At 50.1% G+C, this 26600-nt stretch overlaps 2 pseudogenes; both read left to right on the top strand.

The window, feature by feature from the left end:
- The first annotated feature begins 1991 nt into the window (after positions 1 to 1991).
- LOC134154766 (DNA polymerase epsilon catalytic subunit A-like) lies at positions 1992 to 6600 on the top strand (annotated as a pseudogene).
- A 170-nt stretch (positions 6601 to 6770) lies between these two features.
- Positions 6771 to 24368, top strand: LOC134154765 (DNA polymerase epsilon catalytic subunit A-like; annotated as a pseudogene).
- The last annotated feature ends 2232 nt before the right edge of the window (positions 24369 to 26600 follow it).

Raw genomic sequence — 26600 nt, 5'->3', positions numbered from 1 at the left:
ACCCACTGGTCTACTTGCTCTATCCCTAGGCCCCACATTGATCTCTTCCACATGGACATCCTTGGAGAAGCCGAAGCAGGGGAAGTGGATGTTCCTCTTGATAAGGATGGGGAACTGTGGTGCCATCTTCGCCAGGGACTCACTGTGGAAAGACCTAAGTACTATGGCTTGGGGAGCAAAATGGTCCCTGTTGGCATGGCCTGTGCAAGGCCATCCCTGTGCCATGGCACCGCCTCCCTAGGCCATGGCCTGTTGCTGAAGGGGCCAAACCTTCAAGAGCACCCTCAGAGGTGTCCCGCCCAGAGCATCCCCTGGTGTCCAACAGGACCTCGAAGATGGGCCAGCCTTTTGGTGCCTGTTCCATCCTAGCAGAGGACTCTCCTCCCCAGTGCCACGACCCATCTTTGGGGCCCGTACCCGACACTCGCTTCCTCTGCTGGACACCAAGCCAGCATTTCAGAGCTCTTCTCGGTGCCGCCAGCACTGGGCACGCAGCGCCCTGTCTTCTGCCCTGTGAGGACAAACACACAACGCTGAACTTCCTGGCAAATGGGATCCTGCCCAGTGCGCAGTGCTGCACAGATCACTTGTCCCTGCACATGCCCAGCTCTCTGTGGCCCAACATGTCCATGTCGCCAGGGGTGCAGTCATGGTCGCAGCTGCATACAGCACTGCAAACTGTTAGCCCCTGCAGGGTCATGGGGGACATGGTGAGAACAGGACATGCAGCTGGTAGTCCTACGCTGTGGCTGCAGAGGGGACGGGGCACCCCATGTGCTTCCCCATCTCTGCATGGGTGCCAGCCCTTGCAAGCTGCCTGGGGTAAGCAGCCGTTAAGCGTGCCTGCGGTGGCCCTACTCTAGCATGGCTTTCCTTGGTGTGTCCTCCGGAGTAGACAGTCAACCCTCTTCTCCATTTCCTGGCATGGGAACTGAGCCAGGGGCAGCTGTGCTCACTAGGATTCCCCACGTCTCTGCATCCGCCAGCAAGCTCCGCTCAGTCTCCACACATCTCCCCTCCCGTGATCCCTCACTCAGCAGCCCGCAAACACTGCCAAGCCAAGGCAGGCAGGGGGATCCCTGCCACAAACTGGTAGCGGCAGAGGAGAGCTACAGGCACCAACATCACGTCCACGTGCAGCTCCGCACTGACTGTCCTGGGGTCTCTGCTGGCAGCTCCACACATCTCTGTAACCCGCCATCCTCTCCATTCCTCTTCCCAAGGCCCACCTCACCTCAGGGCAGGCCTCTGAGGTCCCAGGAGCCCTGAGACGCTTCTCATGCCCACCGGGGCACACCAGCGCTGCCCAGTTCATTTCCTCTGGAAAAGGTGCTGCAAGCCGTCAAGGACTTGTACCTACTGAAACCTATGAAGAAAAGGAAAGTTAATAACCAAAAAATAAGCATAAAGTATACACTCAAATGGATCAGGCCTGATGACATTTTGATCAAATTACCCAAAGCCATTTCAATAGCAACACACATTTTTCTTGCTATCAGCAAAACGTACTCTGTGGCATTTTGAAAGGGAGTGAGTTTTCAAAGAGCTAAGATCTGAAGTTTTCTGTGGGTCCAGAAATAAGTTTTTAAAATCTTGAGTTTTACGTGTTGGGAAAAAACACAGAGATTGTCACTGTAGAGATAGAAAAAGTCCAACTGTGAAGCCTCAAAAAAAAAAAAAAAAAAAAAAAAAAAAAAAAAAAAAAAAAAGATTCCCAGACCACTCTTAGACAAACTTAGAAGCTATCACATCAAGAGTATTACAAAGTTGAAAGAGCTGTTATTTGTAAACCTACAGGTCTTTGAACTAAAGGCATAGCCTATTAGTATGTATTATTAACATAACTGAAAAAAGAAAAACAAAATCACAACAATGATTTTGGACAGTTTCAGAGGCCATTTTTAAACCAGAGTGAATGATTTCTACTCTCCTGTTACACAGGGCTCAATAAAACTATAAAGATTTGACAGGTTAAGAGAATAAACATTGCCATGAAGTGAGCTATCCCCAGCTTAGCTATAAACATTCAATATTTCCTCTGAGAAAGGATAATGTAAATTAAAAATAATACGAAACAAACAGGAATGGAGAATTTTTAAGATTTTTGATAATTTTGATCTTTTAACTTACTTTTTCCAGAGATACTATGTAACTCAATGTACTCATTCTCCAAGTCGTCAAGAATTTGAATTTGTCATAATCACTTATAGAAAACTGAGCTGTTTTCACAAACCAAGGTATACACTGACTCTTCCACGCTATTCATCTTTCTACTCCTGTGGTCAAGTACCTTGCAGTGATTATCGCTTATTTGTTCAAGCGGTGAGGAAATATTAACTATCACAAGTTCTCAGCAGAGACTGGACAATAATTATCAACAGATGGCTGGCAGTACAGTTTGGGGAGAGAGAAAGAAAGTGCCCTTCCTTCCAAAACATCCCCCACTGAGAAGTCCTCAGCAACTCAATGGTCATAGTTTTGGTTAAAATCAGATTTATGTTAACCACCTGTTTTCTCCCCACATTTTTCTTTAATATTTGCTTATTTAATTATGATGAGGAAGCACAAACCCTGTACATCCCATCTATCTTATAATGATGACATTCATATCTGGAAAAAAACAACAACTTTGGTAATTTACACTCTTATTAAAATAATACTAGTATTGGGTCATTAGAAAGGATCCAGTTCAAGAAGTTCAACTGAATACAAACAAGGAAATTCAAAAAAACAGTGTGCTCCCCCTAGTTTATTTACAAGAGCCTTAGCAGCGGCCAACACAGAAGAGGCTTGCTTTAGTAGCGGGGGCTGTGCCCAAGGGGCCGCTGACAGAGCACAGCCTGGGCAAAAGGCAGCGGTGCTTCCTACGTGCTCCCAACACCGCCCGAGCACCACGGAAGGACAACGCAATCCGGGCTGCTCAAGCTGGCAGTGCCGGCTCGCAGCTGGCTGGGGCCCAGAAAGAAACTTCCCAGGAGCCTCCCGATTTCCACACTGCATATGCTTAAAACCCCAAACACACGGTTTGTACAGCCGTGCAGAAAGCGCTTCCTGTGCACGACCTCCACAGTGCAGTTTTCCGACGTCTGAGAGATTTTTTTTAGGGTCCCTGCAGAGCACCTGCCCCTCTTTTCTTCTCCCAGGCAGTGACTCCACAGACTGACCGCAGTGCTGCTTGCTGTTTCACTGCAAGCCAGCCAGCTTCAGCGGCCAGCTCCCTCCCGCGCCCTGAACGGCCGGGCGGCACCTCAGCGAGACGGGGCGGGCCAGGCTCGCCGAGCCCATGCCAGGCCTGCTCCGCGCAGCCCGCCAGGGCTTCAGCCCGCCCCGCCAAAGCGCAGCAAGGACGGAGCTCGCACGCTGCGCCTCGGCCCCCGACGGCTCCCCGCAGCCCGTCCGGCCTCCAGGCAGGAAGACTCGCACGGCCCAAGGAGCCCGGCACGCGCCTCAAGGCCGGCCAGGGCTCCTCGGGGGCGCAGCCGGCTCCCAGCTCCCTCGCAGCCGGAGGGCTACCTGGAGAGGCGGCCAAGACGGCGGCGCCGGTCCGCAACTGCCCCCGTGACGGCGCCGCTTCGGGAGCAGCAGCCGCTTCCCGCGCAGCGCCGCCGCCCCACGACAGGCCGCGCCGGGCTGGGCCGGGTCGGGCCGCGCCGGGCGCCGCCGCGCAGGCGCGTGCGCGGCAGCGGCAGCCGGGGCGGGGGCGGGGCCTGCCCGGGAAGGTGCCGCGAGGGGCGTGGCCAGCGCAGCCGCCGTGCTGCGGGGCAGAGGTCGAGGAAGAGAGCGACCATTGGCTGCGGTGCCGCTCTCTGATTGGTGCTCTCCCTGGGGAGGCGGGGCTGGCAGGCTTCCCGCTCGCGGGAGGTGGGGGCAGCGCGCGGGGCTGCTCCGGCCGCGGCGGGATGGTGCTGCGGGGCGGCGCGGAGCCGGGCGGCGGCGGCGGCTGGGGGGGGCAGTGAGCACTGGGGCCAGGCGGCAGCGGGAGGTGTGTGTGTGTGGGGAGGGGGTGGTGGGTTGCGTGGGGGACTGGGCGGCGGCTGGCGGCGCGGCGTCCTGCAGGGACGATGGCTCCTCGCTGTCCTCCCTCAAGCGCCTGGAGCGCTCGCAGCGCACAGAGCGGCTGGACACACTGTTCGGCTTCGAGCGGCCCACGGAGCGTGGCGAGCGCACGGGCTGGCTCATCAACATGCACCCGGTAGGACTGGGCCGGGGGGGGGATGTCACCGGCGGGGGGTATCACCCACAGGCACCTGGTAGGACTAGGGGGGACAAGGATGGGGGGGTTACCGACATGCACCTTGTAGGACGGGGGGCGAATGTCACCGACGAGAGGGGGAGATGTCTCCGACAGGCACCTGGTAGGACCTGGGCAGGAGGGGGGGGAGATGTCACCGACAGGCACCCGGTAGGACCTGGGTGTGAGGGGAGGTGTCACCAATAGACACCCAGTAGGACTGGGGCAGGGGAGGTGTCACTGACAGGCACCCAGTAGGACTGGGGTGGGAGGGGGCGGGGGGGGTCGTGTGTCATAACAGGCCATGTGCATGTGCAGACGGAGGTGCTGGGTGAGGACCTGAGGTGCTGGGTGAGGACCGGCGGCTGGTGAGCGCTGTGGACTACTTCATCCCAGAGGATGGGAGCCGCTTCGAGGTGCATCCCGTTCCTCCAGCGCAGCGCTGGTGCCCGGGCTGGGCTTCCTGCCTGCCCCCACCGGTTTGGCTGTTCTGGGCCCCAGGCATCACCCACAAGGCAGCAGCGCTGTCTGCCCTACGCTGGGTCCACCTGGGACCCTTGGGGGCCAAGGTGGGTGCTGCAGAGATGCAGGGATGTGTATGTGGCGCACAAATGCCAGCAACGTGCAGCAAGGGCAGTGCACGGAAGCAAGTGCCCGTTGCTTCCGTTGGGAACCATTGGGTTGGTTTCTCTCCTTGGCTGCGGGGTCGTGCAATGTTCACCGGTTTTGATTTCTCCTGGGTGGCCCTGCCCTATAAGCCGTATTTCTACATCGCTACCCAGAAGGCGAGTATGGACTTGGAAGGTGCGCACTGGCAAGTGGGGTCTTGAGTAAACTAGTGGCCGAGGTCCCAGAGACAAGGGCAGGTTTGATTGAAGGGTTCCCCAGTAAGCTGAGAGGCCTTGTGACCAACCATCTTCTAGGACACTAGTACCAGAACCTCTTGTGAGCCTGTCTTCTCCTCTGGAGAAGTGTCTGGCTTTGTTGCTCATTCTCCAGTTTCTTTGCAGGGCTGTGAACAAGAAGTGTCATCCTTCCTCTCCAAGAAGTTTCAAGGGAACATTTCAGAGCTAGAAACTGTCCCCAAAGAAGATTTGGATCTGGTCAGTATTCCTCTGCCTGCTGTACTATTGAATAACCCTAATCTTTCTTTCTTTCTTTCTTTCTTTCGAGCTCAAGTGGAGTAGAAAGGGGCTAAGCAGTAAAGGGAAGCAGTATGCTTACCTTTAATCTTCAAGCACTGTTTGCATTGCATATCATGAATAGGCTAATTATTGCTTATTGATAGTAATTGCTTATTATAGTAATAGTAAATAAAATATATGTTCTGCTCCAGCACGTAGTCTTTTTCACAGGATGCTCAAGAAACTTCCTGAGCTAGAAATGCTTGGAGATTAAGAGTGTTGTGGCAGAGGGAAATACTATACATTTACTCTTTCTTGGGTGTGTACTGGTGATTGCGCTTGGAAACAGACAACAAGACAAGATGGCCTTTGGTGTGAACTGGCATAGCTCACATGTTCTTTGCTGGCTTACGTGCTTGCTAGCATCTCTTCTCACTCCGAGTCTTTCCATCCAATTACTACCTCTTCTTTGGCCAGTTCTTCCACGTGTGCCAGTATAATTTGCCTTCCCAACGGTTTCTTACTGTTAGCAGTCTTCCCTTTCCCTCATTACTCTTTTCCACCCTTAGCTGGCACTGTCTTGTTGCTTTGTAGCCAAATCACTTGGTGGGTCTTAAGCGGAACTAAATTAGGTTATCCTTCCACGTGGTGGAGGACTTGGTGAAGATGCGGAAAGAGATCTCTCCTGCTGTGAGGAAAAACAGTGAGCGAGACCAGGCGAGCGATGTCTATACGTCTATGCTGTCAAGGAAAGAGGTCTCCTTAGGACGGTTGGCCCATGGGCTTCTTAGGATTCCCCTAGTCACACAGACTAAAAAGTACAAATGAGAATTCCAATTTTCTCTTTGGTTTCCTACACCTGATGTCTGATTTCAGTTGAACCATTTCAAAGGAAGAGGAATCTAGTGAAGTGAGCACTCCCTGCCCAACTGAGAGGTGTACATTTTTTGTTCCAGGTGATTCCTGGGGTGCCCAACTATTCTTAAACTCGTTGCTATGCTTTATAAATCCAGTGCCATAAGAAACCTTTATTATAAAGGCATAGAGGTAATAAGTGTTTTTTGCCTGCGCAATGTTTCCTCACGTGCTGTCAATCCTGATGACTCTCTTTCTCGAAGGGGGTTGTTGCATTAAAGAGAAGCTTTTGTTATTCCGTTCTCTCCTGTTAATGAATTTTGCTGTTTGGTTATCAGTGGGTACCACTGTTGCTACCTTGGCTCCTACAGTCAAGCCTACTGGGTCTGAGATGTGCATAAACCTACTTAGGTAAATTAGTTGTTAATCTAATGAGAACTGCTCGTTAAATCATATTCTAAAGCTGATTTGAGTTTAATGTATGTGGTCATATTCAGGATCCGGTTGTTCTCGCCTTTGACATTGAAACTACCAAACTCCCTTTGAAGTTTCCTGATGCAGAGGCAGACCGGATCATGATGATCTCCTACAGGATTGATGGGCAGGTAATGGAACAACAGTTCTTTTCTTCATGCTTTGGAGCAAAATACTAGACAGCAAACGAGCATGTCACCTTTGGCCGTCTCGTCCCTGGCTTGCTTTGTTGCTAGTTGCTTGGTCTATATGTAATGGCTGTGGAAATAAAATTGAAGTCTAGTCTGAATGATGCATAAGGATTTCCTCGTTTTGTATGTTGGAGAACCCAGCTAAGGCTACTGGTGCCCCTTTGAGGGGCAGTAGTAATTTGGAGAGTATAGTCCTTAAGTTGTCTCCCTTTTGGCACCCTTAGTTGATTGTAAGCAATTGTTCAGAAGGTGACCTCCAAAGAGTCGTTCCCACTTCACAAAAGCTCTACCTATCAAGCTGTGCAAGGATTATCTCATCGATGGAAGACTATTTCATCCTTTAGGGATGAAATATCTATTTCATCCTTTAGTTAGGTTGTTCAGGAACGTGTCCCTGGTGTAGCAGGGATCTGAGTCCTCAGTAACTCTTCCTTTGTCAACTTTCTAGGGCTATCTGATCACAAACAAGGAGATTGTCTCTGAGGATATTGAGGGCTTTGAATTTGCTCCCAAGCCGGAGTGTGAGGGTCCATTCTGTGTCTAATGAACCAGATGAGGTAAGTAGGTTCTACTTGGGAAATCAGGCTGCTTTTTATCTGCCTTGGTCTCTTGTAGGCCAAAGAGAGCTTATCACCCAATAGAGTGTATCTTTGGGGAGCACAGCGGACAGTCACAGTGCTGGTGATGCTTTCATTTCGTGGTGTGATGATGAGGCAGATCGGGCTCTAGCTAGGTCAAGAGCAGAGGGGAAGGACTGCATCAATTGTATTATATCCAGTGCCTGCCTGCAGGAGGTGAATTTGCTGAGTGTTTGTGTTTGTGGGGGAGATGTTTTTTGTTTTGGGTTTTTTTTTTTTTAATCCTCTGTTGCATACTAGGCTCGTTTAATCCAGAGGTGGTTTGAACATGTCCAGGAGACCAAACCTACTATCATTGTCACATACGATGGAGACTTCTTTGACTGGTAAGATCAGGAATGAAAACTGACCTGGTTTCTAAAAGGAAATGTTGTCTAGGCCATGGGGTGCGATCGGATACCAGCCTGTATGTCCTTTGTCTGGAGGTCACATAGCAGCCACGTGTGTTCTTATCTACGCAGACTATCCAACCAGTTTGGGAACCTGTTTACATCCTGATTATGTGCTCTTTATCTGGAGTGCTGGGCTGAGTCTTGGATTGCCAGCCTGCAGAGGACTGTCGAAGAGGGGGAGGTGGAATTCAGAACTTTTTTTTTTTTTCCCTGAGCAGAGCTATGTTTATTGGCTTTGAAATACGAACTTCTATAGAGTCTCATCAGTTGGTCCTGGGATTGCTGAGCTACTTCTAGATCGTTGTTGATTTGGCAATGTTTGTACACTGATGACCTCAGTAACTGGAGAACAGGCAAAGTGTCAAAAGAGAACTGCAGAACAATAGGGAGACCAGAGCAGCCAAGCCTTTGGGGAGCGAGGGAAACTCGATCATAATGTTCTGCCTCCTGGTATAGGATGTAAACAAGCAGCTTCCTTCATGCAGTAGCTCTGCCCTACAGGGAGTTTTCCCTGTGGCCAGCTCTCACGGGTAAGGTCTGGAGCAAAGGAGAATTCACAAGAAAAATTCCTCATTAAGTAGCTTACAAGAAAGCAATTCTGAAACCCTTGGGGTGGGGATGGGGTGGAGGAAAGGGACTGCTTTGTTTCTTCTCTTCTGCATTGTCTCTCTCCTCAGGCCTTTTGTGGAAGCAAGAGCAGCAGCTCATGGAATTAATATGTATCAGGAGATTGGATTTCAGAAGGGCAGCCAGGGAGAGTACAAAGCCCCGCAGTGCATCCACATGGATTGTCTGAGGTACCGAATGCTGCCTCTGTACCGTATAACTGCATCTTTATCTGTTAATTTGTATAAAATGCCTACAGTTGATGTATTTGAATGCTGTCCCTTTTCCATCTCTGTGCACTGCTATCATGGGTTACATCTTATTAGGAAAGGACTAGCACCCCCATCTTTGGTTGTGCTGCTTCTACTCGGTACTCCGTTGTGTGCCATTATGTACAGAAGTTACGTCTTGCCCACACTAGCCTGAACGACTAACTGTGTTTATACAGTCTGCTGGTGGCTGTCACTGGGGGCTTGAGAACTGTCCTGGATAGCAGGTAAAAGGACAGGATAAGACCAAACTGTTGTAGTGGGCACAGGGCCATTTTCTAACCCAACAGCCTGCCTCGCACAGAGAGGAAAAGAAAGGGTGGGTGTGTGTGTGTGTGTGTGTGTGTGTGTGTGCAGGAGAGGGCTGTCTGTCTTGGCAGTTGTGACTTGAATGTTTTTTCACATTGGACCAGTGTCCAGACTCTGGAAAACAACTGCCTCTCTTTACAGTCCTGCTGATACCTCCTCCTGTGTTTAAATGTTTATCTCTGAAGTCTCTGAAGTATGAGGGTTGAGAAAAATCTGAGCAATAGAAATGATCTGAATGGCAGAATTTGTACGAGTCAGGATTTAAGAGCATGGGTAGATATGCAGACTGTCTAAAGCTGTGCAGCTTCTTATTCCACTGCATTTGGATGTTCTGCTCTCACCTTTCCCTGTTAGAGTAATCAAGATCTTTTTTGTACGTGTACGTAGCAGCCCTTTCTGAAGTGCAGGGCTGTCTCTTCGTCGACTGGCATTTTCATTATTCTGTCTAGGTGGGTGAAGAGAGAGAGTTACCTGCCAGTGGGAAGTCACAACCTGAAAGCAGCAGCGAAAGCAAAACTGGGTTATGATGCAGTGGAGCTGGACCCTGAAGAGATGTGCCGGACGGCTACAGAGGAGCCTCAGGTATTCCCACCCTGTGCTGTATCTCTGGGCATCTGCAATATTAGTGAACCTTTGAGTTAGAGCTTTGTGAAATCCTTTAAGTTAATGCAGTGTCTTTGAGAAGTTGTCAGTGTATCTTGCTGAATTTCAGACACCTGAAAGAATTTAAGCTTAGGGAAGAATAGAATTTCTTTGATGTGTTTCTGGCATTGGTGTTGCACTGTATATTTGTGTTATTTACACTTCTGCAAAATGGTAGTACTCGAGGCATTGCAACGGAGCAGTAGTTTGCTAGAGTCCAGGAGACACCTTAATGAGGTTTCTGCTGAAGCCCTGGAGATCTCTGTAGGCCAAGAGTGGCCTCCTGACCACTCTAGAGTGGCATCTGTGCAGATATGTGGCAGTGAGCTCATCTTCCCCATTTCTGCTAATTCGGAGCTGGCTTATGTAATTCGGGTTAAAGCAGAATGCAGTCTTAAGCCAACTGATAACTCTTTACACGCTGGGATGTTTGTATGCAGAAATATACCTTTTGCATCTTCCTGCTGATTTCAACCTTTCCTTGTTTCCCGTTGTACGTGTTAACTGCTGTATTAAATGTGACTGGGATTGATTTGTCTTTCTCCTCAACAGACTCTGGCCACCTGATCGGTGTCTGATGCAGTTGCTACCTATTACATGTATATGAAGTATGTGCACCCTTTCATTTTCGTGTTGTGCACCATCCTTCCCATGGAGCCTGATGAGGTGAGTGCATGCCTGAAACAATTTCTTTTCTGGGCAAAGAGCTGCATGCTTCACGCAACAGTGACACATTGGCAATAGAACATGATTATAAAATTCATGGCTTGAGTGCATGAACCTGCTTAGAGTTTAGGTGGGAAGGGTTGGAGAAGTTGCTCTTCATGACCTCAGGCTGGCTATTGGGTAAAGACAGTGTTACAGCAAGGAGAGTGGTTCATTGTTGTGTGGGTTTGTTTATTGGTTGGTTGAAGGGTTTTTTTTGGGGGGGGGGGAGGGTTGGTTTTCTTTGAGCCAGTAGTTGTTGGCAGAGATGACTCTGTTTTTGTCTCGTCAGGATTATATCTTTGTCCTTCTCCCACTCAAGCCAAGCTTCTTTTGCCCTCTTCATTTGGCCTCTTTTACCTGTTTCTGGTTGGTGCTACTGTCTAGATTGTAAGTTTTAGAGGCAAATTCTCTCTCTGCTGTGTGATACACCACACCTCAGCGCTGCTTATTTTAGTGGCCTTAATCTCGTAAATGATCTTAAGGGAACGTGCACTGTGAATTTAGAAGGATCTTAAATCTAACTCCTTGGCCCCTTAGAGCAGTGAGATGTGTGAGCAGCTGACTACTGGGTCAGCCCCGCCTCATAAGTGTTGCCCTGTGGAACATACATGCAATCATCTCTTCTTGTTAGCTGCCCTATATAGCCTCCTTTGCAGGAGAACTCCAAGGGCCGGGGAGCAGCCACCATCTCTTCTCTGCTTTGTGTTTTGCCCTAGTGCCAGTGGTGTAGACTTTTGTGAGTTGTAGAGTTCTTAGCAGAAAGCCACCGTCCTTCAGTTCTAGAGAGCTCAAGTTGGCTATGGAGGTCAGGCCAGCTAATTGGCCAACATTATCTGCCTGCTCACATCGGAGCTGATCAGTGAACGAAGGGGCATTTCAAGATGCCATTCAGCTGACCTGTTTCAGCCATCTGCCCTTCAGATGAGATGAACTGCTCTCTACCCATACTGAGACATGCTCTGTTAAGTAGTGAGCCCGTTTTCAAATATCCCCGAAGTTACGCTGGAGCATGGATAATCTTGCAGAAGCTGTCACCCCCTGCACCCCTTCCCTGGACGGTGTGCGAGGATGGGTGTCGTGCCTAGAAGAGGTCTCAGTATCATTCCTGTATCCTTGCAGAATCCTGCTGGCTTTGACTTCCTGGTGCAGTATGTGGAGAAGACGCTCCGGCATGCTGTCTGCTTTGTCAAGTTCCCTGTTGCACTGCAGCATGGATAGAGCTTGCAGCGTGAGCTGAAGACACAGAGACCGCTTCCTGTTCCTCCCCTGGAAAGCTCCTAGTTGCTATTCCTTTGCAGTGCCTGCAAGCCGCAGCGAGTATCACCGCATCCAGCAATGGCTGGAGCCTGAGAAGTTTCCTCCTCTGTATCCAGATGGAGCACTGATCTCTGAGAAAGCTTTATTTATTCCCTTAACTAGATTATTGACACAAGGCTTATGAGCAGATCCACGTCACCAAGGTGGAGGAGTGTGTCACCACCATCTGCCAGCGAGAGAACTCTTTCTATGTAGACAGTGTACGAGCTTTCAGAGACTGTCGCTGTGAGTTCAAGGGGCTGCATAAGGTGCTGGGCTTGAATTTCTGTTTTATTTGTGCTGCCAAAGCTAGAAGGTCCTCACCTCTCACTGAAAACTTGAACCCTAAAGGATCGTTTTGCTCAATCTGTATGGTCAGTAAGAAATATTAGCTTTCCTGACAGCTCTGGTGCAAGTGCAAGTTTTTCCCCTGCTGAATCCTAAACAACTGCTACCACAGTGGTTCCTAGCTCTCTGATGTCACAGCTCACTTTCAGTGCTAGGAAAAAAAACAACTAGGTTTTTTTTGGCTTTTACTGAATCTAGAAAATCCTCAGCTCAACTATTTTGTGATCTGGTTTGTGTTCACTGTAGGGTACTCTTCAAACAGAAGGATGAGACAAGCAGAGAAACAAACTTGATCTTAGGTTAAGAAGTGATTGATTCTAGGAGAAAGAAGCAGCATGTTCTAGTTCTCAAATGTTTGGAGTCTTGTGGCAGAGGGAGGAGCCTGAAATGTAGTTGCTAATATATTGAAAGAAATGACAAGACCCTGGGACTCTGTCTCTGGAAGAGTTTCATAAAGAGCCATTTGCTTTGCAGTTGTTGCTAGTTCTGTTGTGAATCACGGAGGTTGCTGGGAGGCCTCTTCTGCTGAAATGGTTCTGCTGTTAGTCTCAATGTAATCTCTTGCTGCAAGCATTTAGTTCTTGTCAGCACAATACATGGTGTGGCAGAATTGATGTAGGATGGCAGTTCTGCTGGGATTAGGTAATTCTAACTATGGGTGTGAGTTACAGTTGATGCTGCAAGACTCTTCCCTAATATAGCATGATGCCTATGCCCAACGCTTCCCCCTCAAATGCAGAAGGAGCAAAAAGAAAGAGGAATTATCTTAATAACTGATACTGTTCTAGATCACAGTGTCAAATTAGGATTGTGGTGGGGGGAATATCTGACTATTGATGCTGCCTGTAGTGGAATGTAGGGTTGTCCTGACTCTGCCTCTTGCCGTCAGGTGTGGAAGAAAAAACTGTGTGCGGCTGTGGAGACAGGCGATGCCTCTGAAGTGAAGCGCTGCAAGAATATGGAAATCCTCTATGACTCCCTGCAGCTGGCACACAAGTGTGTCCTCAATTCTTTCTATGGCTATGTCATGCGTAAAGGGTGAGTCTCACCTGCGGTCATTGCTGGAGTCCTCCAACAAGGAGCCTTGTAAACCAGAGCTGTTCTAGTGAGGCTGTCACCTTCTTAACCTGCTTCCGAAGCACAAGGGGGATGATAGGTTGTGGGATTTGCTTGTCTCAAGTGAAACAGTAGGATTGTTGTATAAAGACAGATGTGATGGAAATGTACAAGTATGAGAATTTCTGGTGACCTTCTTGTGAAACTAAAACAAGATGTGAGACAGGACATGGAGGAGTTCTGGAATGATAAGCGGCTTCTGATTTGTTTTAGTGGACTTTTTAATGAGCTCCCGTTGTACTCTCCCTGGGTACTTGCCAACTATGCTGTTATATGCTCTCACGTGATTTTACACAGACTCTGCAGCTTGATTGCAGCTTGTAAGTATGTCCGCTTGCACAATGAAGTCGGACATTCTCCAGCGTTCACATTGAATGTGTGGTGATGTCTCATTTTCTTCGCGACAATAGGTGATCCCTGTAACACTTGTTTTTGTTCCTACTAATGACTTCTTATTTATTAGTCCCCTTAGCAGGGACTTTTGCTAAACAAGGCCCTGTAGCATTGGCAATGAGTGGCAGGGTTTGTCTATAGGTGATTCTTCAGGGTGTGCGGTTTCCTGAAGTATCACAGGGAAGGAAAGGAAAATGATCTCCTAAGGGCTGTTGTGGTTGTCTTTTTTCCCTGAGACTTTATTTTCTGTACGACCTGATGCGCTTCCCCGCAGCAGTACTTAAGAGGTGGCACTGCATCCTTTTGACTGTCCCTCCTCCATTCACAGAGCTCGCTGGTACTCCCTAGAAATGGCTGGGATTGTGTGCTTCACTGGAGCAAATATGATCACACAGGCTAGGGAGCTGATTGAGCAGATTGGGTGAGTATGTGCTGAGCTGAGGAAGAAAGGTTCTCCTGTATGTAGTGTGAGCAGATGGGTAAGGGCAGAATTTGACCGGCAGAGAAGAGGGGCAGTGGGATAGATGTGGGATTAATCAGTGGAAGCTCTGGTGTTCTGGAGATGCAGATTTCTGACATTGCCATGGCTTATTAATGCAACTGGTGTTGTATGACTAGGACTTCCTTTGCAGAAAGGACACTGCCTCTGCCTGACTTGTGGACAGAGAACAGTTCTTTGGCATATTTTCCAATCTCTTCCTGATGGTGACTTTTTTTTCTTCCGTTCTTAGGAGACCTCTAGAACTGGATAGAGATGGGATTTGGTGTGTGCTTCCCAACAGCTTCCCGGAAAACTTTGTCATCAAGTCAACCAATGCAAAGAAGCCAAAGGTGACAATCTGCTACCCAGGTGCCATGCCGAACATCCTTGTAAAGGTGAGTCTGGCATCTGTACCAGCCAGCTGTACAGTCTGGTGAAAACAGTGAAAGGGAAGAAAATGTTTTAGCCTTCTGTAGGCCTGCAAGCCAATCAGGCAGTTCTTGTGAATGGAGTAGCTCTACTGGCAGCGGAGTATGCATCTTTGTTCTTGGAGTTGGCTTCAGCCGAGAGGACAGCCTCTCTTTTGTCTCTGGCCCCCTGTGTAATGAGCAGGATGTTGGGGCTGACAGCTTTGCTTGCTACACAGCTACTCTCTGCCCTGCACAGCTCATAGCTCAAACTGGCGTTTGAGTGGAAGGAGAGAGTCTGATATAGCAGGGAGGGTATAGTGTAAGAGACCAGGGTTGGTGTCTCCTTCTGTGCATAGACTGCCAGAAGCAGCAGGAGTCAAGACAAGAACAAGGTCCCATGCTCTGCTTGCTCAGCCATTTATGGCTATAAGCCGAAAGAAGTGACTTCAGAGTCTCCTGCACTTTTCTTCAAGTCACATGTTTAAGTCCTACCTGCTAAATTGTTCTGTAGCTTTCCAAGGAGTTGTTTGGTCACAAGGGATCAAGCTAACTTACCCTATCTTAGCAGAGAATAAAGTATGCTCCCTCAGGAGAGCAGGGATTGATCTTTCCCATCATCCAGAAGGAACAAAGGCCGTCAGTGATCCCTTCAGACAGGATGATGTATCTGGGGGCTGTCTGCTCGTATAATCAGCCGAGCTGTTGAGTGAGGCTATTCTGTTGGGGCTGTGCCGGCAGGAAGGCTTCACAAATGATGAGTACCAGGAGCTGGCGGACCCAGCCTCTCTCACCTATGCCACACGCTCAGAGAACAGCATCTTCTTTGAAGTGGATGGGCGCTATTTGGCCATGATCCTCCCAGCGTCCAAGGAGGAGGGCAAGAAGCTGAAGAAAAGGTAAGAGTTCAAAGCTTGAAAAATCACCACTTCCCCAAGGGAAGGGATTGAGGGTCCTCTTCCTTGACTACATTTGAGGCATGTTAGTCCTTGCCCCGTGTTGCCAGTCCTCTGGAGCTGGCAGCATGTTTGGTTTGCTTGTTGCTGCATTCCACCGAGATCATGCTGTCTTTAAATGGCAAGTTCCTTGCATGAGATCAGTCTTTGAATCCAGCTATGCCCTGGCCTTAATTGACACACTCTGACAGTAAATTTCTGAAGATAACTGTGAAACAGCACTTCTCAAACTTTCTGATTAGTCATGGTCTGCCTGTTTGGTTCTGAGATGCACAGGCAAACTTTGATTTTTCTTTCTATCTTTTCTCTTTAAATTCACTAATCTGTCTGTCCCTCTCTCAAATTTACAGACCTCTAGTAATACTTTTCCCAGAGGTTTCCACTTTAATCCCCATCTAGGGGAAGGAATGGATCTTGCCATTGCCGTCATGTTCTAGAAAAGCAATTGCACTTGACTTCACTGACTTTCTCCTGCCACCTCCTTAAATACGAGCACGAGCAATCACGAGAGGACTGCCCACAGACCTGGGTCTGGGTTCAAAAAATACTGTCACTGTCCTCCAGCACTCCCTGCTCTTACAAGACTATGTTTGTTTCTGCTTGAATGTCTCTGTTGGATGAACTCCAGCATCCACTGTGAGTGCCTTTGCATGCCAAGGGAGTCTGTCGCAGAAGTCAAGATGATGTCAAGCACTGAATGAACTCTGCTCATGGAGTCTTATCTCCGGGGCCCTTGATTTTTTTCTGTGATTTTAGGGATGTCAGCAAGTGCACTTATTTCTTGCCCACTCTCAAAGTGGAAAGAGCAGTAGTGTGGAGCTGGCTGGCAGGAACCACTGCCAGCTGAGGAAGAAAAGACTGCCTGGAGGAGGGGTGACAAAGCAATGTACGCTTGAGTCTCACCTCTGTTCCACTGAAGCTTCCTGTGATGGTTATATTGAGCGATACAAATAATTGGCAGGCATATGAAATCCACGAAACACAATAGAAAAAAAGTGGACAGTGTATTGTCATAGGTGTTTCAATAGCGATGTCCGGTTTCCTCTGAGTCCATTTTGCCAGCATCCCCTCCTATTTTCCAAACAAAGCTTGATTCTCCTCTATAAGGCTTTTCCTAGTATCTCACTCCATTTCTCTACTCCTCTCACCCTGACTCTCACTTCTTGCCCTTTATTTGTGTGCATTTAAGAACATTTTGCCAGTTAGTATTGGCAAGTTGGGGGCAGAGGCTGATGTGCTTTTGCAGCTAGAGGTGAAGTAGTTCATGATGTTACTGTCTCTAGCTGTGTAAATATGCCTAGATCCTGCTAGTCCAGAGCCCCACAGCTTGGATTAACTTACCTGGTGGCTGCCTAGTTTGGCAATACTGGAAGTACTTTGGCAGGAGGGTAGTAAGTAGCATCCTGGGTGATGTGTTCCTTGGCGTAGACCAGGTTTTGCACAAGCTCTATATCCTAGGTATGCAGTCTTCAGTGAAGATGGATCCTTGGCTGAACTGAAAGGGTTTGAGGTGAAGCGATGGGGAGAGCTGCAGTTGGTGAAGATATTCCAGTCTTCTGTATTTGAGGCCTTTCTGAAAGGCACCACACTGGAGGAGGTCTCTGCCTCTGTAGCCAAGGTGGCTGATTACTGGTTGGATGTACTGTAGAGCAAGGTGAGTGTAGAGTTTGCAGGATATGCATCCCCTGCATGTTTGTCTTCTCAGGCTGGGGCCAAAGAAGAGATGTCAAAGCTGCCCCAACGCTGTAGGGAGGATGGACTTTGTCTGAAGAGAATGGTTGGTCCGTTGTGCCTCTGATGGCTGTTTGCCTGTAATTTCTGCCCCTTTGATTCTCTAGGGCTGCTCTTTAGGGTCTTTTATCACCAGACCTGTTATTACAACACTTTTTTCAGCTGTTACCGCTTAACTGTGGGTAAGCGTTGTCCTCCAGTCACCTCTTTCACAGAGGTAGCCTGGTGGTCCTCTTGCACCAAGGACTTTCTCTAGAGCCACTCACTGAGACAGAGGATGGCAGAACCGTTTGCCTGCAGAATGTTTTCTGAGGAGCCCAGAAGAGATTAGCTTTAAAATAACCAGCAAGAGCAGAGACAATGCCAGAAAACAGAGCCTCAAACCGGGGAGCAGGAGAGATGAGAAACCGTAGCGACTGCTCTGCTTGGGAGTTTATTGGGAGCACTTCCCCTTTGTATTTTGCATCTGGCACTACAGAGCTGGGCCCACTAAGAGTTTGCCATACAACATCATTTCAAAGCATTGCATTCACAGCAGGAGTTCTGATGCTGACCTCATGTCCATGATCTCTATATTCCATAGGTCATGTTGGCAACTGGAGCAGAGATTGCTCACAAACTCCTCATAAAGACAGCCGTGACAATCAGTTTAAATGTTCCATGTATGTAATAGCAATGAGGTTTGATCATGAGGTTCCTGATAGTGTTTTCTTTTCCTTGTTCCTTTTTTCAGGCTGCCAACATGCCTGATTGAGAGCTGTTTGAGCTGATCTCAGAGAACCGTTCCATGTCTCACAAGCTAGAAGACTCCGGGGAGCAGAAATCCACTTGCATCAGCATTTCCAAGCGTCTGGCAGAATTCTTGGGAGCCCAGATGGTGAAGGATGCAGGGCTAAGCTGCCGGTTTATCATTGCTAAGAAAGCAGAAGGGTCTCCAGTCACAGAAAGGTAAACCTGTCTTGAGGGGCCAGGACTTTTGGGAGGATGTGAAGGGAATGGCAGGGTGAATTGATGTGGCATGACCAAGTGATTGCTGGTGTACTGGTTTAGACCATAAAAGAGACTGTAATGGTGAGTAATGCTGTGCAATTGCCTGCTGTTTGTTGGCATAGCAGAGGGGTGAGAGGAGAAGCCCAGAGAGGTGTGTGCAGGCTGAGAAGATGGGGTGCTGTGCTGCCAGTGACCTTGCTGCTGGTTGGTGCTTCCCTATCTTCTCCAGGGCCATCCCACTTGCTGTCTTCCAAGCAGAGCCCAGTGTACGGAAGCACTACCTCCGGAAATGGCTGGAGAGCCCCTCACTGCAGGACTTCAGCATGCGGGCGGTGAGTTGAACGCCCCTATGGAGCAGCACAGCCTTTGATTCTCCTGCACTAGGCTGCAGCTCCTCCCTCAGGAGGCACTATGTGGGCAGCAGTTACTTGTTGTCACAAAGTGAAGTGCTGTGGAGAGTACTGCAAGCAAGGAGAAATGCTGGTCCCTGCATCACCCAGCAGAGCCCAGAGCAGCACCTTTCTACTCCATCTACTTCACTGTCTACTATTGTGCGTCTTGCCCAGATTCTGGACTGGGACTACTATATTGAGAGACTAGGCAGCACCATGCAGAAAATCATCACTCTTGCTGCAGCACTGCAGCAGGTGTGGAGGTGGGAAAGGACAGGAGGGCTGCAGGTCTGTGGTGACGGGAGGAAAGGCAGAGGGCATTGGCTCTGGGGACTGCTTTTGTGTGATTTGACAATATTCCTCAGGTAAAGAATCCTGTCACATGGGTCCGGCATCCCGACTGGCTGCACAAGAAACTCCTAGAGAAGAATGATGTGTACGAACAAAAGAAAATTAATGAGCTCTTCACTTCTGAAGGCAAGAGACAGGTAATAAGAGTGAGAGAAAGGAGTTGGCTGTGCTGATGGGCATCTCTTGCTGATAGTGTGGCCTCAGCCCCCAAATCTTCCTGCTGTCATTTCTCTCAGGTCCTAGCTAACCAGCACCAGGGGGGAACACCCAGTTCCCAGACTGGAGACATAGAGGATTTGGGGGCTGCTAAGCCCCTTCAGCCATTGGTTCCAGTCGCAAATAAAGGGAAGCAGGTCCCTATGGCAGAGGAAATCCAGCAGGTGTCCCAGTATCTGGAACTGTCCCAGTCCTGGTGAGAGATCCTGGGCCCACCTGCTGCCATGGCCACATTCCCCTAGGGAGGTTACTTTGTTCCTGGTTGGGTGGGAAAGCGAGACTGCAGGAGCCTGAGGCCAAGATTAGGCCACATGCTGTCACCTTCTGTGCTCTTGCGCTTGTTGGGACAAGCAACTATGATGCTGGCACAGTTCTTCTATTGATGTGTTTACCCCGATGACTGTACCTCTTTCCTTTCCTCAGATATTACCACATCCCCATTGGGAATCTCCCTGATGACATGTCTACCTTTGGTTCTGACCTGTTTTTCTCCCACCACCTCCATCGCCACAACCATTTGGCGTGGCTCTCACCCACGGCCCGCCCAGAGCTGGGGGGTAAAGAGGCTGATGACAACCGTTTAGTTATGGAGTTTGACGAGAGAGCCTCAGTGGAGATAAACAACCCTGGCTGCTACTCCACAGGTAGGATAGCACTGAGTGGGAGCCGAGCCAAGTGCTCTTCTATGAGCTCAGGAGAAGGATGGCTGCAGTGGCAGAAGAGTATCTGAGCAGTTCTGCAGTTTCTGACAGCTTCAGAAGTTGAGCAATGATCTGGACAGGATGTATGCAATTGGCATCTCCTGGGGATAGAGTCCTGTATGCAATAGAAAAATGCATGTAGGCATTTAAGTACAGATTATTTTCTAGTTTGTGGCCTCTCATAGCAGCATTCAGAAGATCACTTCTGGTGGTCGCTAGGATGAATCTTTCTGTGATGCAAAACAAGCTGACTGATAGTTCTTCTGAGCACCTCTGCTGCAGTTTCCAGAAAAAGCTGGTGGCCCCTGGAGGGGAAGTAGATCCAAGTTCTGTTGGAAGGTGCTCTGCTGTTTAACTGTGCAGTGAATGGGGCCGTCCGTACATAGCATCATGGCTGTAGAGGGGAGAGGTCTGGCCATGTGCCAAAAGTGTCCTTTAAGGCCTGTAACACAAGGTGTGTGGCAGTCTGGAGAGCATCACAGTTTCCCATGCTGCTGCAGTAGCATACAGGCTTTCACCATTTCCTGATATGAATATCTTGATGTTGCACTCGGTAGATGCAGCAACACCTGTAAAGAGCTCTTACAACTTGTGGAAAGTCCTGGCAAGTGGGTGCATTCATCATACCTGGAGAGGGGATTGTGTGCTTGCTGGTTCTCTGCCCTGCTTGCCTGTTGACAGGTTGTGTTTGTTCACAGTGTGTCTGGAGCCGGATATTCAGAGCTTGGCTGTAAACACAGTGTTACAGTCCCATCACATCAATGACATGGAAGAAGGTCCCAGCGTGAGTATCAGTTTTGATGTGATCCAGCAGGCATCTCTAGAAGACATGGTGACAGGGAACCAAGGTGCCAACATTCCAGCCAGCTATGATGAGAGTGCCCTGTGCTCCAACCCCTTCAGGTATGTCTGTAAGGGTCAGCATGAGATGGAGCATCTGTTTCATCCTGCCTGATGCCCTCAGGGTCCTGCTTCCCAGGCTGTACCTGCGAGAGGGCAGGGTCCTCCTTCCCAGCTGACTGGCTGGCTTTAGCCTCTCCAGATTCTTACTAGCATGTGGTTTGTGGGGTGCCTTGAAGCACAATAGGCAGCTGGCTTGGCAGAGGGAAGGAGGCGAAGCCCAGCTTTGTCTGTTGACATCCTCCCTTTTAGGCTTGAGGATCAGCTCTCCCTAGTGGCTCAGCCAGCATATGTGAGGAGATGCTTTTGAAGAGTTTGCCCTTTCCTGTTTCTCTTTTCATCTCCACAAGGTCATAGGGGCACATAATTGCCCTGTGGCTTATGTGCTGAGAGCTAGTGCATCTCTGCTTTGGCAGAGTTGCCACTTGCTCTAGCATTATCTGAAAACATGTCAGTGTGTGAAAGGAGGAAGGGCTCATGTGCCTGGTGTGATGCTCATCTCTGCTCCGTGGCAGGATTCTGAAGAGCATGGTGGTGAGCTGGGTGAAGGAGATCACACAGTATCCCAACATCTGTGCAGAGAACCAGGTGATTCGTTTTTACCGCTGGCTCTGCTCTCCTTCCTCACTGCTTTATAACCCAGCTTTGCATCGCCCTCTGCACAACGTGATGAAGAAGCTTTTCCTACAGTAAGTGAAAATGGAGCTTGCCATGCCCTGTGCGTGGAGCAGACGGACATAGCCATGGGTGGTACTCCATTGGCACCCATAGCTGTGTCTTTCTGAGCACCTGTGGCACAACCTCTGGAAAGGCCCAGTAACTTCCAGATGCATAGTTGGTCCAACTTTTGTTGGAGTGCCTGCCATCCTGTGGTTGGAGCTCCCTTAGATGGCGAGACCAACGCATTTGACTACTGGCTGTGCTGGAGCAGCACATCCTTCCTGAATTGTATGTTGTGCTGTGGTTTGCTGTTCCCTGTTTAATGGCAGCTAAATAGCAGCAGTTCCTCCAGCCTGCTGCCTCCAGATCCTGTGTTCTGCTTGACCGTTAGTGGCTGAGTTCAAGCGTCTGGGTTCTTCAGTGGTTTATGCCAACTTCAACCAGATCATCTTGTGCACCAAGAAACGGCGAACTGAGGATGCCATTGGCTACATGGAGTACATCATCAACAGGTGGGGCACACTTGGCTGCCAAAGGGTACGCTCAGCAAGCCAGGCCTGGAGATAATCTTCTGGAGGCTGAGCTAAGACATGGCTCAAGGTGTGGAAGGAGGATGCTGATTCTTGCCTCTTCTTGGTCCTCAGCACTGCATTTCTTGCAAAGTTAGCTTTGGAAGAAAGCGGACAAGGTCACCTGGTTCTTGCGCCATCATGCCCGGAGTAGGGATCTGTCCCTTAACTGTGCTGTATGGGGAAATATTCCAAAAATATCTGTATGATTCAATCTAAAGAGACCTTCAGGAGAATGTGAGCAGTTGCGCTCTACCCAGTCTCTTATACTCTGGTAGCTCTCAGCATCCCAGCTATGATGTGTGGGCTGCTAAGACAGGCGTCTTGACACAAGAGGCAGTTGAAGCGTGGGTATGATTCCTCTGCAGCCCTTAGTTCTGCTAATGACTGCTCTGCAGCCTTTTGTACTGAGTCCATTCGCTGAAGCATGGTTGGATGTGAGAAGTGAACTGCTCTCTTGCTAACATCGCCTGCTCCTCATTGCCTCCCATGGAGAAGGTTATTAGCTAGGGAAGATGCCAACACTGTGTGTGACTGCAGTCTCTTCCCTCCAGCATCCACTCAAAGGAGATCTTCCACTCTCTGACTATTTCCTTCTGCCACTGCTGGGGATTCCTGCTGTGCATGGATCCAGCAAATTACGAAGGTATCAAAGGAAGAGTGCATCCTAGCGTCCACTCTGGGGAGGTAAGAGATGGGAAGTGCTCAGTCCTGCAGAGACAGGGGTGCAGTGGGTTGAGTTGAGCAGGGAGCTATTGGTTTGGATATAGGGAATTGCTATGACATCACCAACCGAAAGCCTGGGCATGGCTTGTGCTCCATTCCAGCAGGACACTAGCAAGAGTCAAGTATTGGATGAGGACAGTGAGGAAGAAGAGGAGAATAAGGAAGAAGAGGAGGAGGATGGAGAAGCAAATGTGGAGGACTTGGTAGAGAATAGTTGGAACATTGTGCAGTTTCTCCCCCAAGCTGCTTCCTGTCAGAACTGCTTCCTCATGATTGTGTCTGGTGAGTGCAGTCTGCTGCTCACCTGGTCCTACTTTGAATGTTACCTCTGGTGAGTAGAGCTATCCCCACCCTGCTGCTGCCCAAGCCATATGCACAGCATTCCCCACAGCTTCTTGAAGCTCTCTGTGCTACTGAGGAGGTTCTGATGTTGATCCAAAGAACCCCTTACAGTCAAAGACTGCGCTGTGCTGGATGTAGTACACAAGGAACCACCTCCGTGTCTGTAAATATCATTGTTTGGGTGGTTTCAGCACCAGTGTGAACTCTCTCAGAGAGGGGAAGAAGGTCACTAGTTCCTGATTAGTCATTGGTGCCCCAGGAGAGTCGACAAGCACAGTCGCGCTTGTGCCACTCTCCCATCGTGGACTGCATCTGGAGCTTTTCTTACGTGTCTCTGCAGCCTACATTGTGGCTGTGTACCACAGCATGAAGGAGGAGCTGCGGTGCAATGCCCCTGGGAGCGCTCCCATCAAGAGGAGGGCCACGAGCCAGGTGTTCCAGGAGGCATTGGGAGAGACGGGAGCCATGCCTGGTGAGTACGGTTAGCCACAGTTAGGCATGGGAGAGCTGTGTGCAGCACTGCTGGGCCAGTCCTGCAGCAGGAAGGGAGCTGCCCACCTTGCTGTCCCCGTATGCTTCCATATGGCTCAAGAGCTCTCTCTGCTCCTCCTCTCCAAGCGTGATCACTTTCTCACAGGATTACGTGGCCAACGAGCTCACGCAGAGCTTCTTCACCATCACTCAGAAGATCCAGAAGAAGATGGCTGGTTCCCGTAATGCCACTGAGCCCTCAGACATGTTCTCAGTGCTACCTGGCTCCTACTTGCCACTCAACAACCCAGCTCTAGAGTTCATCAAATACGTCTGCAAGGTTAGTGGGGTGGGCCGTGTTTTTTTTTCTTTTTTTCTTTTTTAAAAAAGAATCTGTTGCAATTCTACAATCAGTTTGTTTTGCCCAGCTAGCACTCGCATCAGAGTGAGTCCCCGTGAGGACTGTCTTCTCTGCTGGTGGCCTTACCTAACACTGTCTCCTGTAGGTGTTGTCCCTGGATGCCAGTATAACTAACCAAGTAAACAAACTGCGCCGGGACCTGCTGCGCCTCATTGAGGTGGGTGAGTTCTCAGAAGAAGCCCAGTTTCGGGTCCCTTGCCGCTCCTATGTGCTCCCTGAAGTCACCCGCAGGAAGTGCAATTTTTGCAGGGACTTGGACCTGTGCAAGGACCCTGCCCTCTCGCAGGTACAGCCTTCGTTTCCCAGGAAAACCCCTTTGCCCTGGCTGCATGCATGAAGTCCCTCTTGGGGACACCAGAGGCCCTAGCATGGTTGTGCTCTTGGCCTGTCGTGAACTCACATGTTGTCTGTCTTTCTCTCTCTCTCAATCCTTTTGCTTTGAAGGTCTGCTTGGTTCCATGACAGCGATAAACCTCCCTTCAAGGTTATTTTCTGCCGAGGTGAGGCTCTGACCCTCCTTTCTCCCTTCTCTTGTCTTGCTTGCTTTGGGTGGCCTCTTGGAGCAGTAGATGAGCAGCAGACTTTCTGCAAGGGCTTCCCAACTGCTCCTTCATCCAGATGGACCCAGCAAAGGAAGCTGTCGTGTGTGGTGGTCCCCGCTGCCTGCATGGGGACTCCTGTGTTCCCTCCTCCAGGCCCAGCACTGTCCTTGGCTCCCGATGAGGCCACCATAGCTGCGTCCCAGACACATTGGGACTGCATGTTAGGTCACCTTTGCAGTGCTGTGCGGCAGGCTCAGCGGAGCTTGGCACGTAGCACCAGGCAGGGACCTATGGCCTTAGCCAGGCAGGCGCGCTATGGTCTGCCTGCCCTGACAAGCAGCGTCAGGCCTCTGTGGTTTTGGATGTTCAGGGCGGGAGAGGGCACTCTCAGATCAGGTCAGGGGAAGCTCTGACATGCACCCCCTTGTTTGCCAGGGCTATTATTGCCAGCTGCAGCTATTTGTAGCAGAGGGCAGATCAGCTTTGTATTGCCCCGAAGCTTAGGGGAAACAGATTGGACCTTGCCAGACTCTACAAGTGAGAAGCGGGAAGAAGAACGTGCCTTTGATGCTGGGCTCTGTCGCGGAGGAGAGGCACTCTCTCAGCTTTTCGTCTTTCGAGGCAACCGCATGACTTTGGTGGGGCACTTTCAGATGTGGCAGCTGCCCCAGGCCTGTTGCGTGGCCAGAGTGGAGATGGCCTGGTGCACTGGGGCAGGATCTTAGCTTTTTCAAGGGGTGCCATGAGAGAGAGGATGAGTTTGCAGTGGTTTTGGCCAAGTGCTTTTGAAATTACCAAAGCTGGTCTGTGGAAGAGCTTGGGCTGGCCTCGAGCATTGCCAGTGTGGACATGGCTTGCAGCCGCCACCCGGCATCACCTGGCCAGTGTGTCAGACCTGGCTGATGGCCTCTCTTGGACAGAGAGTCTCGGAGCCTTCCACTATCCCCAGAAGTCTTCTCACAGAGATGTTGAGCCAGATGAATCCCCCCTAGGTGGCAACAGTGAGGCCACATCTGGAATGCAGTGCCCTGTGCAGGGACCATGAGAGCTGCCAGTAAGCTGGAGCAAGTGCAGCAGAGCCCATGAAGGTGGTCAGGGCTGGAGAACACAACGTAGGAGGAAAGGCTGAAGGAGCTGCGTTTGTCCTGTCTTAGGAAGGGATAATGAAGGGGGATCTAAGACAGTGATCCAGCACCCGGAGGAGGCTATGGAGGCAGACTCTTCTTAGAGGTGCTCAGTGAAGGCATGAGAGGCAGCTGGCCTGAGGTGCCCCTGGGGCAATTAGGACTGGTAGAAAGGAAACTGTTCTTGTGCCTGAGAGTGGTGCAGCCCTGGGAGAGGCACCAGAGAGGCGGGAGCCCTGTGTTCTTGGAGAGGTTCAAGACATAGCTGGACAAGGTCCTGAGCAGCCTGCTTTACGTGGAGTTAGCGCTGCCTAGAGCAGAGGGGTGGACTAGAGGCCTGCAAACCTCCTGCCCACCTCAGGCTTTCAGCAATCTGTGATTAAAAGCAGCAAGAACCCGTGGAGAAATGACTTTGAAGGCAGAATGCTTCTTGCTGTTGCACTGAAGCAGATCGGAGCTTTCAGGAGGCAGGTGATTTGGGGATAGTGGTGACCCTGGTGTGAGGACTCAGCGCTGGAGTTTTTCCCTGCCACTGCCATTCTCGACAGGATTTGGTCGTTTCCAAAGAGCAAAGGTTGGCTCAAGCCTGTTGGGTACGTGGGACAGCAGCTCTGCCCTGTGTGCTGCCTGCAGAACCAGCTCCAGATTCAGCAAAGTGCTGCCAGGGGGTGCTTTCCACAGCAGTGCAAAGTCACGGCTTGCATGTCCCTGTGTGAATAGGCATGCGTACGTGGTGGTATGAGCACAGGTGTGAACCTGTGTGCACTGTCCCAGTGTGTGTGTGTGTGTGCCCCTGTGTGCATGCATGTGCAAATGCATGTGTGCACAGCTGCACGTGACTCTCCATGAGAATGCATGTGGTCTCATCTCCATGTGCATACGCTTGTGTGACCCTTTGTCAAAGCATAGCTCTGCCTTCCTACAAACAGCATGATCTCTGCTGGTTGCTTCCTGCGGCGGGAGCACCTTCCGCCTCCTTGCGTGGGTGGAGGTCTGCCCTGCGCAGACGATAGAGACCTGCCCTGAGG

This window comes from Rhea pennata, unplaced genomic scaffold (assembly GCF_028389875.1).
Source record: "Rhea pennata isolate bPtePen1 unplaced genomic scaffold, bPtePen1.pri scaffold_40, whole genome shotgun sequence".
In the NCBI taxonomy this organism is placed as follows: Eukaryota; Metazoa; Chordata; class Aves; order Rheiformes; family Rheidae; genus Rhea; species Rhea pennata.
The sequence above is the reverse complement of the archived record's forward strand: the minus strand, read 5'-3'. Positions and strand labels throughout refer to the sequence as shown.